The sequence below is a fragment of the Lepidochelys kempii genome, chromosome 1 (assembly GCF_965140265.1).
Source record: "Lepidochelys kempii isolate rLepKem1 chromosome 1, rLepKem1.hap2, whole genome shotgun sequence".
Classification (NCBI taxonomy): Eukaryota; Metazoa; Chordata; order Testudines; family Cheloniidae; genus Lepidochelys; species Lepidochelys kempii.
In genome coordinates this window covers 178,797,151-178,810,936 of record NC_133256.1, presented here as the reverse complement: position 1 = coordinate 178,810,936, position 13,786 = coordinate 178,797,151, and the positions used below count along the sequence as shown (strand labels likewise).

At 36.8% G+C, this 13,786-nt stretch overlaps 1 long non-coding RNA gene across 1 annotated transcript in view; it reads right to left on the bottom strand.

Annotated features, from left to right (window-relative positions):
- Nucleotides 1-13,036, bottom strand: part of LOC140905396 (uncharacterized) — a 118,019-nt gene extending 104,983 nt beyond the window's left edge. Inside the window, exon 1 of the long non-coding RNA XR_012156844.1 lies at nt 12,741-13,036. This is a non-coding gene — a long non-coding RNA (uncharacterized lncRNA). The remainder of the gene's footprint in view (nt 1-12,740) is intronic.
- Between the last annotated feature and the right edge of the window lie 750 nt (nt 13,037-13,786).

Below are 13,786 nucleotides of genomic sequence, written 5' to 3'. Positions count from 1 at the left end.
CATATAAAGATTATTACAATTATGTGTAGGGTGTGAATACAGTGGTGGCCTTGGTCACTATAAGCATAAAAAGTTGAAATTGGAGCAAAACATTTTGGATTTGTCAAAACAGAACAATTTGGTCAATGCAATTCTTGTTCTAAATATTAGATCCCAGGAAATTATTTTTTTTGTTTTCTTTCCATTCTGGAATGGAAGACATTTTTAACATGTGAAATACTCTCTGAAATGAAACACCCCGTTCCCACAGAGCTCTAGTCAGAAGGGAATGACCAACCCATCTTTGAGGAGACCATACTTGAAAATCTGGCCTATTGTGGCTCCCAGACAACCTAGTATCTTTTCCCCCATCACCTTGGTGTTCTGTTTTTCCCTTAGTGAGTAGCATTGATGATAATGAACTGAAAAGTCACTTCTGTGTGCTGTAGACTTGTGCACTTGCATAAACTGTTCCCAGGCTGTGACAGCTCAGGGATCTGTGATGCTGTGAGGGAGGGAGATTTTAGTGAAACCTAGAACAAAATCCTCTTATCAGAAAAGTCATACTTTAACATCTGCTTTAAAATGAATCCAAATTAGCAAATCATTTGGGCAGCTCTGATGCATTTTGCAACTTTGTAATTTTGCTTTAAAAAATTGGGCATATTGATCTCACTTTGAGTCTCATAAAAGTTTTTAAAGGAAATTGAAGAGCAACTTAGTCATCTAGTCTATAATGAATTACGCTACCCTGAAAAGGACAGACTGATGTTAAGTGTTGCACATTACCCGGTTCTTTGAAATTATTGCTAAATCTGAGAGTATAATTGCAGGTCACATTTATTCTACTAAAGTAGTTTGAAGGAACACCACTTTTCATACACTTTTTTTTAGAGTCTAATTGTATTTAATCATGTTCTTCAAGGTAAGATCTGAAAACCATATGGAAAAAAAAATCAGCTAAAGGAATGTGTTCTCTATGAATGTTCTTCAATTCCTAATGACATTTGCTTTCCTTTATAGCACAATAATTGTTACCCAAGTTGCTGAATTGAGGAAAGGGCAAGGAAAGATGATTATTTTGTTTTGAGGTTTTTTTATGCTTACAAAAATATACATAGATGCTCATCTCAAGTTCTGAATGTCCTGACAATTTAATAATTAATTGCACAGTAAAATTTCAAATGTGACAGACCATTCTTACAAATGCAAAATGCAAATGCAAAAATACAACCTGTACCAAACAACAAAACTTCCCCAATTCTCAGCCTTATCCTTTGGGTTGAGAAGACTGGTCTTGCCACGAACCTGAAAGGTTAACAATTCTAAGCTTAGTTGCTAAAGCTGAGTTTCTCCACAGAGAACATCCTAGCAGAAGGCCCTTTTTTCCTTATGATGAGGTATCTTGAGTGATACATCATGAGGGAAAAGCCAGTTTCTCAGTTTACCATGTCCCAAACTATTTAGGCTTTGTAAATTAAAATCAACATCTTGAATTTTACCAGCAGATTCATTGGCCACCAGTGGACTTCGTAGAACACTGGGGTAATGCACACCAGGCATTAAACTTGGTTTAATCAGCTGGCCATAGTATTGTACACTAGCATACTTTTCATTTGGTCTCAAGGTTTAACCTCATAGCAAGCTGATCGTGAAATGACAAAGGCATGAATACTGGTGACAAGCTCTGTATTAACAAGAAAGGGTTACAATTTTCTGAATATGCACAAACAACTACCAGGGGAATATTTGAAACATGGACTGTTGATCTAAGGCAGGGGTCGGCAACCTTTGGCACATGGCCCATTAGGGTAATCCTCTGGCGGGCCATGAGACATTTTGTTTACATTGACCGTCAGCAGGCACGGCCTCCCCAGAGCTCCCTGTGGCTGCGGTTCACCGTTCCTGGCCAATGGGAGCTGTGGGAAGCATGTCCCTGCAGCCCACTGCTTCCCGCAGCTCCCATTGGCCGAGAATGGCAAACCGCGGCCACTGGGAGCTTGTCTACACGGTTCCACAATCCGGACTACAGAAGTGTGACAAGTGGAGCGCTCTAATGTGTTCTGCTTTAACTTCCCTGTGTAGACCCTGCTGGTGTGTTTACATTTCTAGGCCTCCTTCAAGTGATTTGTTTGTTCACAAGAAATTGGGCACCACATTTCAGGAAAGATGTGGACAAATATGGGAAAGTCCAGAGAAGAGCAACAAAAATGATTGAAGGTATAGAAAACATGACCTATGAGGGAAAATTGGAAAAAAATGGGTTTGTTTAGTCTGGAAAAGAAAAGACTGCGGCGGGACTTGATAACGGTTTTCAAGTCCATAAAAGGTTGTAACAAGGAGGAGGGAGAAAAATCGCTGTTCTTAACCTCTGAGGATAGGACAAGAAGCAATGGGCTTAAATTGCAGCGAGGGAGGTTTAGGCTGACAGGAAGTTTTTTCCTAATGTCCAAGGTGGTTAAGCACTGGAATAAATTGCCTAGGGAGGTTGTGGAATCTCAATCATTGGAGATTTTTAAGAGAAGGTTAGACAAACACCCGTTAGGGATGGTCTAGATCAGGGATCGGCAACCTTTGGTATGCAGCCCCCCAGGGTAAGCCCCCTGGTAGGCCAGGCTGGTTTGTTTACCTGCCGTGTGTGCAGGTTGGGCCAATTGCAGCTCCCACTGACCGCGATTCACTGCTCCAGGCCAATGGGGGCTGCGGGAAACGGCGGCCAGCATATCCCTTGGCCCATGCCGCTTCCCGCAGCCCCCATTGGCCTGGAGTGGTGAACCATGGCCAGTCGGAGCTGCGATAGGCCAAACCTGCAGACGTGGCAGATAAACAAACCAGCCCGGTCCTCCAGGAGGCTTACCCTGGTGGGCCGCGTGCCAAAGGTTGCCGATCCCTAGTCTAGATAATACTTAGTCCTGCCATGAGTACAGGGGACTGGACTAAATGACCTTTTGAGGTCCCTTCCAGTCCTATGATTCTGTGATTCTAAGAATGATTGCAGAAAGTGAAAGTCTCAGGAATCCTTGTGTAAACATGTATTTTGTAGCTTTGTGCCAGAAGTGTTTGCACAGCCATCTTGAAATCTTTTTAAATTTTCCCTCTCCTATTTGCAACAATTTCTCAGTGAATCAGGGGACAGAAACAATGTGTGCCAAACACCAAGAATAATGAATAAGCAAAGATTTCGTTACAATGAAGGAGTTCAATAATCACACACACACAAAATTATCTGTCACCATGGATAATTCACAAACGAAACAGGACAAAATTTGTTGAATAAATTTTACCAATAGTCTACCCAAAAATCAACTAAGCAGTGAGTGAGCAAAATCCTCAGGCAAAGACACAAGATATTCTGTGAGCAGAAGAAAACAAATGGATACAAAGTTGGAGATTTATTAAAGTGATTTGGGCTCAATTATATTAAAGTTAAAATACTAGCTGAAAAATCAAGTACAAAATATTTTGTGCATAGCTCTCTTTCTCGGGCATTACTACATAGGGATTATAGATTCTGACTTCATATTTCAACACACCTTTCTATTTTTTCTTCACCTCTGTGTGACACATCTTTTTATCCACATTGGAACATATTCCAGTGTGCTTGAAATAGCCTGACAGTTGACAGGCAGGTTGAATAAATTGCAGCTGTATGCCTGGAGTCTACATTTCCATATTATTTTATTTTTGCTTTTCATGGGTTTATAGCTGTAAATCAAAGTCTGTGTCAGTTGTTGAAGATCTCACTTTTTAATGTGTAGTATATAATGTGTTTAATAGTTATCCAGACAATATCTTCCTTGTAGTCCTGCTGTGCACTTTACATAGCACCTTTCACCCAAGAAGAAGAATAGTAATTATTATAGAGCAGTTTACAGCTTTAAAATTCTGGGCAAATATTTAGGGTTGTATTCTGAAATTTATTTTCAATGCATCAAACTCTATTCCTTGCATAATCCTATTCATGTCAATAGTACTACTTAAGAAGTAGGGTACGAGTCAACTTCAGCAAGTCTGGTAGAATGGGGCTAATTTATGAATATTTCAGCTCAGCAGTTCTCCTTAGTCCTCTGTATCTGCCTTCTCCACAGACTTTCAGGAAATGTGGGCCAGCTAGGCTGGGTTTGCAAGGAATTTCCCTGAATGGATGTCTAGGACTCCTTGCCCCTTCCAGCCAATCATGGCTTGGCTTTATGCTGGAATGTGTCATTGGTCACACCTCTGGCTTTAAGGGAACCCTTTCCTTGCCAGCAGAAAGGGCACTGAGCTGGAAGGAACAAAGTGCCATTCAGAGTCCCCCCCAGCTTCAATAATTTCTCTCTCACTCACCCATGCACTTGGAGGCAGGTTGAATGGCCATTCCTTGTCCTTGGTAGATTGATTTGGCATGTAATTGCTGAATGTATGTTGTAGTTATGATGATTTACCAGGGCATTTTCTATTCTGTTCAAGTCAATTAGCATGTTCAGGTTTCCACAAGTCCTAGCATATTGTTTGCAACTTTGGGGGTAAACATACGCTTTGCAAAGGTGTAATTGATTCAGCTGTTAAATTTATTCACTGTGCGTTAGGGCAGTAGGTGGAGAGGGATATATACCTTCTAGAATTGTATGATACCATTGAGTAGCTTGAACAGAGTGACTCATTGGCAAAAACTGTGTGGATTCTTCCCCACTGGCATCTTTAATCCCCTGTAGAGATAGATCGTAGTTGGGTAGCCATTTTGATGTTTGGATCCATCATTCAAGATGTACAGTGACTCAGTCATCGCTGTAGCTACTATGTATTGCATAAGGCTATTTTTATAACATTTTTTCCTTTATTTGAATTCCTATTATTTCGGTATTAAACTTTTGGCCTTTGTGTTAGAAATTATCCCTTGCTTTTGAAGTCCTCCAATTCTCACAACACCCACATACGTAAAAAGTGTCCTCCACAAGGTGCCAGAAAACTGTCATAAAATGTTGTGAACAAAATGCAAAAACATTTTTAAGCTCACTTTTTACATAGGGGTAATGTTTACATACTTAGTAATGTGCTTCTGATGGTCCACCATCTCCCATCAGATACTGGAGAATAAGGTATATGTTAGTTCTTCATAATTCAGCATGTTAGAAGCTTTCTCTCCAGGGATGCGGAAGATCCCTTCTTTCAAATCCTTTTACACAAGTATTAATTGGCTTTCACTAATAGAGTAGAAATAGCTGAATGATATTCTTTATTATTTCAAGTCTTTAACAGATTTTTATCCCCTCATGTTTCTATTTCATATGATTCTCTGGAAAAAAGGACAAGTGTTGTGAATTAATTATTTTAACTCCTCTTGCATTAAAGATTTTCAAAGGCAGATGAGGGAGTTTGGACCCAAATCCAGTTAACTTTCAATGAGACTGGTGTGTCTAAATCACGTATATTTTTATTACTATTACCATTGTGCCTCTGAGCCCTAGTTATGGACTAGGAATCCATTGTGGTGATGTACAGGAACAGAGCAAAAAGTTGCTCCCTGCCCCAAAGAGCATAGTCTAAATATAAGACAAGAAAAAAAGTTCAATATAGACAGATTGGGGAGTATAGGGAAATAAGGAGACAATATTGGTCAGTGCATAACAAAATTGGCTGGTGCATAACACCAGCAGCCTAGCCATTGTCTATATTTTTATGCATCCCAGGAAAGGAGAGTTTGAAGGAGGATAACAAGGGAGCATGTTTATGGGTAGTTCTCCCAAGCATGAGGGGCAGTATGGGGAAAGCATGAAGGTGCTTGTTGGAAAATTTTACAAGAGGGTGATGGAGGTTAGCATCATCGGGTGAATGGAGGATGGAGTTAATGTCTTGATAGTGAATGAGAAATGATAGGTAGAATGCGGTTAGGCAGTGGAGACGTGCAGCTTTTGTTTAATAGGATAGAGAAGGAGGAGCCTGTAAAGGGATTCAAAGCAACAGGCTAAGAGAATGATCTTTGCAGCAGCATTCTGAATGGACATGACTGGGGCAAGATAGAATTTGGCAAAGTCAGAGGGAAGTATGCGGGGCTGTAATTGAGATGCAAAAGGATGAGAACTTGGAAAAAAGTTTTCAGCTGTACGGATGGACAGGAAAGGCTTAAGGATGTTATGCAGAAAGAATCAGTAAGATTTGAGGTGCTCCTAGGTGCTTAACTTTATGCAGCTATTTTTGAAAATCTTGCTCTTTGCTCATTATGCAGGAAATTTTCCAAGGCATAGAGGAGTGTACCTACTTGTTGTCCTATTCAAGGTCAAAGGGAGTTGGGCACATCTATCCTAGATGTGTTGGTTCCTTTCTCCCATTCAATGACATTTTGGCATCTTTCATTTTCTAAATTCCACATTTTAACCTGCCGATTACAGATGAGCGCATGGCTTTTCATTTATTAAAGGCTGTTAGGGAATACACTTTATCAGAAGATGCTGGAGTTGGGAAGTGTCTATAGTTCATTTACTTCTTAATTGATGGATTTGAGTCTAAAATATGCATTCATTTGATATTGGAGGGTTGAGTTCATCTTTGAGCATATCATATCCAACTGTGTGAGGCATAATATGGATGAAAGTCATGTAATCATATGGTGTTTACTTAAGAACAGTGAATATGTTTGCTTTGTATTTCTTTAGAATCTGATCTTGTGAGCCATTGAATGCTTCCTGCGAAGTGCTGCTGGTGCTCAGCTCTTTACTAGGGTTACCATCTTTGAACATTTGGGGCACCCCCGGCCCTGCCCCAACTCCACCCCTTCCCTGCCCCATTGGACCCCTTCCCCAAATCCCTGCCCTGGCACCGCCTCCTCCCCTGAATGCGCTGTGTTCCCCCTCCTCCCCCACCCTCCAAGCTGGGCGAAACAACTGTTTCGCGGTGCAAGCGCTGGGAGATGGGGGAAAAAGCGGGCACTCTCTCAAGTGATCAAAATTCATTTTCTTTCTCGAATGATCAACGTTCACTCTCTTTCTTGAATGATCAGCTCTTCTTTGGGGAAAAATAATAATGGCAAAATCCCGGACGTTTTTAGATATTTAAAAATTCCTCTGGGATGGCGATTTAAGAACCAAAAACCAGAGTCAATCACAAAGTCTTAAAAGTACTCATTTAAACCCTTCATTAGACCAGCATAGTGCACAATTGGAGCATAGGAGTTATTCTCATGAAGGCTATTTATGGATCCAGTTACTAGCTCTTGAAATATTTAGACTTCTGTGTGAAGAACAGTGGCATTAGCTTCATGCTGGTAAGAGTAATCTTTCTGATTAGGTTGGTCTCATACGTTTTTGTATTTCAGTTTTAGTTCTTGCTGGATTTTGCATCTTGTCTTAGAGACAAAGTACTGGGTTGCCTTTAGTTGATTGTTTCTTTCAGTGTTTCCATGACAATAAATGGTATTCCCCTGAAAAGATGTACAATTGGTTTTATTTAAAATTGGACTGTCTCTTGCAAACTCCTTTTCACATCTTTTTTTGTTTTTTTCTTTGTTTCTGAAAGTGAGTATGTGTTTGTATGTATATGTGTGTGTATATATATATATATATATATATATATATATATATATATTTTGTGAAATTTGCTTTTTGGTAGATTTTACTTCATATTATTATGACGTTGTACACGTGGGTCATCTGCCAGGACATTTGCACCTTCCCTGTTATTGTTATGGCAAAATTGTATAAAATATAGTAAATAATTTACATAGATTTATATAATCCATTCTCTGGATTGCTATAGAATTGCTATATCATTGCTATAGAATTCTAGAGTGGTTCAAGGAACCCATACACGGTTTACTATTCTTGATAAAAATGGGGTTGGTTTTAGATTAATTTCTGTAGAACCCTATTAGTTTTATCCCTTTATATTGAATAATAATTAAGTTTTAGTTTTAGTTTTATCCCTTTATTTTGAATAATAATTAAGTAGATTATATACCGATAGTTTTGAAGTCTTATGGATTTGGTGGTATATAAATCTAATAAAAATGACTTGATGAGTCACGCTTAATTTGCACTGACTGGATTTCAGGATATAATAGTTTAGGATGCATCACCTCTCCTATGTATCTAATCTGTTTTATGCATATCAACTGCACCAATCACTATGGTATCTGATTTATGCTAAAAATTACATTGAACGCCAGCACTATGTCACTTACATTCTGCCATATTAGAATGTAGTGGTGTTTCTAAAGTTATTTCAGATTTCACTAGATATAAAGTCAGACTCTGAATGTTGTGACAGCATTGATGTTTGCCAGTCATTCTGAAGTCTACTTCTAAAACTACTATTCTCCAACAAGAAACATTTGTAGAGTCAAATTTGTTTATATAAATCCTCCACTTCGTTGCTAAGGAATTTAAAAACAGCATGTATTTATATACGGATCTATACCAAAACCATTGTTTTGGGAGCCTTTTTTCCCCATTTAGTCAAATTTGTAATGACTTAGAATGAATTTAATTTCTAATAAAACAGAACTCCAACTCCAAAAATATACTATATGCTACTAGACATCCATCAGTATACAGTTACTGACATTTTATTATCATGTAAGATTGTATTTTGCTGCTATAATATGTGTTTTGTACTCTTCAATAACTAAAATTTAACTTTCTTGTTTTAGAGAAAATAAACATACAATGCATTCTCCTCTTTCTGTATTAAACTTGTTTTTTGATCTTGTTCACGTTTAACAAGATGCCTTGAAGCTTCTTCTAGAAAATGTCAGCTGTAACTTCTTAGTCCTTTTCCTTAAATAGGCACAATAAGTATTGTAAGATATTCTAATTAAAGCAAAATAAAATACTTTCAGCATATTTGAATAATATACTGTAATTTGATATAATTATGCACATTTTAATGATTCTAGATAGAGAACATTAATTCATTTTATGTTCAACAAATACAAAATTGTTAAACATTACATTATAAATTACATAAGAACATGTGTTTGGTATGCTAATAATATAAGATATCTTCAAAGTGATTAGATATTACTTTAATATGTTTGTTATGCATATTAAAAGAGGGTAAACATAGTTGGCATTTATTTTTTCAGAAAATGTTTCAAAGTATGTTTTTGTTACTCTGCTGGAAGGGACTAAATATATTTTGGTAACATTATATAATGTTTTTTAATCAACGCTGCAGGGTTAGTCAGTATTTCTATAGTAGCTGCATAAATTTTCAGAGACGTAACTTTGGGCCAGAACGAGGGGTGTGTGGAGGGTTTTGTTTGGGGTTTTTGGTTTTGTTTTGTTTGTTTTTTTCACTGTTGGTTTAGGATTCTTTTGAACTGATTACACATACTCTTCAAAAGTTTGTTCTATCTCCTCCTAAAGTCAATGATAAAACTTCAATGGGATTGAGCCTCCCAGGAAGTAAGATTTTTGAAACCTTGGACAAGATACTTCACTGATTTGGATGAAGCTACAGTGATTTACACCAGCTATGGAGCCAGTTCCTTTAAAAATACTGGTATACCACTTTTAAAGTGAAGCAAATTAGGATTTGCTTCAATGATTTATAATTTACATCTGGTTCAATAGTATGGAAGTCAGACATATCTTTTGTAGAACCATTCTCTTTGAAGTTCAAAATTTCTAAAGTTTTATTGTGATTTTATAACTCTGCAAATATTTTAAATTAAAAGAAAAATATGGAATAGTATTAGTTTGTAGCACAGTCAAATTGCTTTTGGTTTTGTGGCGGGGCGGGGGAACAACCTGAAGAAAAAATACTGCATATGTGTAGTTGGTGATATTTAAATCTTATCTCAGCTAAAAATTTCATTAGTTTTATTATGTGCCTAAGAGCCATATGATACCAGCAGATCTGCACTTCAGATCTTTGATATCTGGCTTCACTTATATGTTTAAGGGGCTGGCAGCAGTTCCCATAGTTAATTGAAGATCTGCCGGTACACTCTCATTTTCCAAAAAAAGGGTGGGTCTTCAGAGCTCCAGGTCTTCTATGATTCTGTTGGAAAAACTTCACAAAACGATGTGGTGTGACCATAAGTCAAAAGAATTAGCCCAAAACAATATTAAGCAATACAAATAGTATTAAAATGAAGGTACGTCTGCAGAGAACCATTGGAACACAAGTTAGAACTGGAATAACTTGCCCTCTTCCGCATCCACCACGGGGTACTAGTAAGAAATCTTCATATACTGTTTTGTTTTTTTTTTAAATAGAGTTTAAAGTCTATATACACTGTCACTCATGTTGAACAGATCTTATTTCATGAACAATCCCATTGAAATCAGTGTGTCCATTTGTGGACTCAATATAAGTAAGGATGGCAAATCTGGACTGAAAGCAAGTTCATGGCAAAATGCATCAAATTCTAAAATAAACAAGTTAATAATATTGGGCACACTAAAATTTAGTATACAGCAGAGGCATGTTTAGTGTGAAAGGTCTTACTAGATAACTGTGAAACGTTATAGTATCTAGGGCTGTCAACTGATTAAAATAATCGCAATAGCAAGATTATAAAAATCATGATTTAATCACAGTTTTAATTGTACTGTTAATAATTGAATACCATTTATTTAACTATTTCTGGATGTTTTTACATTTTCAAATGCATTGTTTTCAATTACAACACAGAATAAAAAGTGTACAGTGTTCACTTTATATTATTATTTTGATTACAAATATTTGCACAGTAAAAAAATAAACAAAAGAAATAGTATTTTTCAGTTCACCTCATACAAGTACTGTAGAGCAATCTCTTTATGGTGAAAGTGCAACTTACAAATGTAGAATTTTTTTTTTACATAACTGCACTCAAAAATAAAACAATGTAAAACTTTAACGCCTACAAGTCCACTCAGTCCTGCTTCTTGTTTGGCTAATCGTGAAGACAAACAAGTTTGTTTACATTGATGGGAGATAATGCTGCTTGCTTCGTATTTACTTGTCACCTGAAAGTGAGAACAGTCGTTCGCATGGTACTTTTGTAGTTGGCATTGCAAGGTATTTATGTGCCAGATATGCTGAACATTTGTATGCCCCTTCATGCTTTGGCCACCATTCCAGAGACACAGTTCCATATTGATGACCATTTTTAAAAAAAAAATGTGTTAATTAAATTTGTTACTGAACTCCTTAGGAGAGAGTTGTACATCTCCTGCTCTGTGGTTTTACCTGCATTCTGCCATATATTTTGGATTTTGACAGTCTCAGATGATGACCCAGCACATGTTGTTCAATTTAAGAACAGTTTCACTGCAGATATGACAATACACAAAAAAGGTATTAATATGAGATTTCAAAATATAGCTACAGCACTTGAACCAAGGTGTAAGAATCTGAGGTACCTTCCGAAATCTGAGAGGGATGAGCTGTGCAACTTGCTGTCAGAAGTCTTAAAAGAGCAACACTGCAATGCAAACCTACAGAACCTGAACCACCAAAAAAGAAAATCAGCCTTCTATTGGTGGCATATGATGAAAATGAACATGCATCAGTCAGCACTGCTTTGGATCATTATCGAGCAAAACCCATCATCAGCATGGAAGAATGTCCTCTGGAATGGTGGTCAAAGTGTGAAGGGGCATACAAATGTTTAGCATATCTGGCACATAATACCTTGCAACGCTGGCTACAAAAGTGCCTATTCTCACATTGTAAATAAGAAGCAGGCAGCATTATCTCCTGTAAATGTAAACAAACTTGTTTCTCTTAGCGATTTGCTGAAAAAGAAGTAGAACTTAGTGGACTTGCAGGCTCTAAAGTTTTACATTATTTTATTTTTGAGTGCAATTATGTAAAAAAAAAAAATTCTACATATGTAAGTTACACTTTCACCATAAAATGATTGCACTACAATACTTGTATGAGGTAAATTGAAAAATACTATTTCTTTTGTTTATTTTTTTTACCATGCAAATATTTGTAATCAAAATAATAATATAAAGTGAGCACTGTACACTTTGTATTCTGTGTTGTAACTGAAATCAATATATTTGAAAATGTAGAAAAACATCCAAGTATATTTATAATAAACTTCAATTAGTATTCTTGTTTAACTGTGCGATCAAAATTGCGATTAATCACAATTAATTTTTAATGGAGTTAATTTATTTTGAGTTAACTGCAATTAGTTGACAGCCCTAATATCATCTTGTACCAAGGAAATACCCTAGCGTAATTTTGAGATATTTTGATATTCTGTAGTATATCTCATGCAACTTATTCCTGTCTATTGAGTAAGTTATACACCTAAGTACACAAGCATATAGGTTAATTTGTCAAACATAAATCACTCCAAAGTCCTATCTGTTCCAGTTTGAGTAAATAATAATCCTTTTAAACATTACACTGGTTCACACAGCTAAAATAGTTAGATGCGTTATTGTGATAACTACAATAGTCAATTGTCACAATATTTCAGAAGGACGTCTTGCTTTGTTATCTCACAATTATGTGAGGGATTATTTTAAAATAAAGCTTTTCTAAACAGTAAACAATAAATATTATGTTAAAGATGTTATGCAAGTTAAATGCCCAAAAAGAGAGACTCATTGTGCAGACTAATCTCCAGGCTTGGCAGTCCTTCAACAAATAAAAACAAAAAATACTGCACACCATAGCTTTTTATCTTCCTTTAATTTACACTCTGATAGAAAGGAGAGAAGCCCAAATCACTGATGGTCTGAGAAGCAGACACAACTCTACTGACTCCACTGGAACTGAGGCCAATTATTGGAGTGGTGAATTGGTATGGAATGTCAGACTAGCATTCGACTTACCTTTGAATGTTTTTGGTCTTGTCTATTCCCCAGCTTTGTGTTCCTCCACCTTTTTAGTTGAAGCGCTTCCCTGGAATGACTTGCCAGATTCACACTCTCCCAACAATGCAAACTGATACCGTGGTGTGACGCAGTTGCCACGGCTCTAATTTTTCAGTCCATTTTCTTCTACTTTTCTATGTTATTTTATGTTGTTGTCTTATCTGTTTGGTGTCAAAGGAAGAAAAGTATGATTTTTATTCTCTCTCTCTCCTGTTTCCCTTTTCTGCTCTGGTAGCTACAATGTTCCTCCACGTTCCCTCTGTTTTTGTTCCACTTGTAAAATGTGTTAATAGATTATCAATAAACATATGTTAACTAGCACAACTCTAAATGCTAATGCCAGACGCTTCACAAAAGTTTATTCCAGGACACATTTGTTTCTCAGCCTAGGGCAAACCACAAGAAGGAACAAATGTTTGTGTCCTGGAACAAACTTTTTCCTAAACATCTGTGTTAATACTTTTGTAAATACTCGCTAAAGTGTTAATAGGCAATCATTATCCTGTGTTGCAACACAACCAAATACTCATCTAGAGAAGGACTTTTGTATATCTGATTAATCCTCACTTTCTAAAATGTGTCTAGAAGAGCCATTTAAATGGCAACAGAAAACTAAACAACAAAGCAAAGAGTTAGCAAGGATTTTATGGGGGTTTTAGAGTATTTCAGCACTTTAGGAAGGAAGAGGCAGGGACATTTGTTTTACAGTCTATAGGTTATATGATCAATCTTAATGTGCTCTCATGCTTTTTAGCAGTAATTCCAGCTAAGCGCATGGGTCAGAATGTAGTTTGGTTTATGTGGTTTTTATCCACAAGGTATAGTTGGAAATTGTTTACAGTTCATTCCAAACATTTGTTTGTTAAAGTTTGAGTAGTTGCCTTTTTTGCCAGTATCAGTTAGCATTTGTAATATTTTCTTCTTTGCTATGACAGTTGCAGCAATGGGAAGAACTCACCACCTGTAGTCTTCATGTAGCTCAACCAAGACAAACCAATGTATTC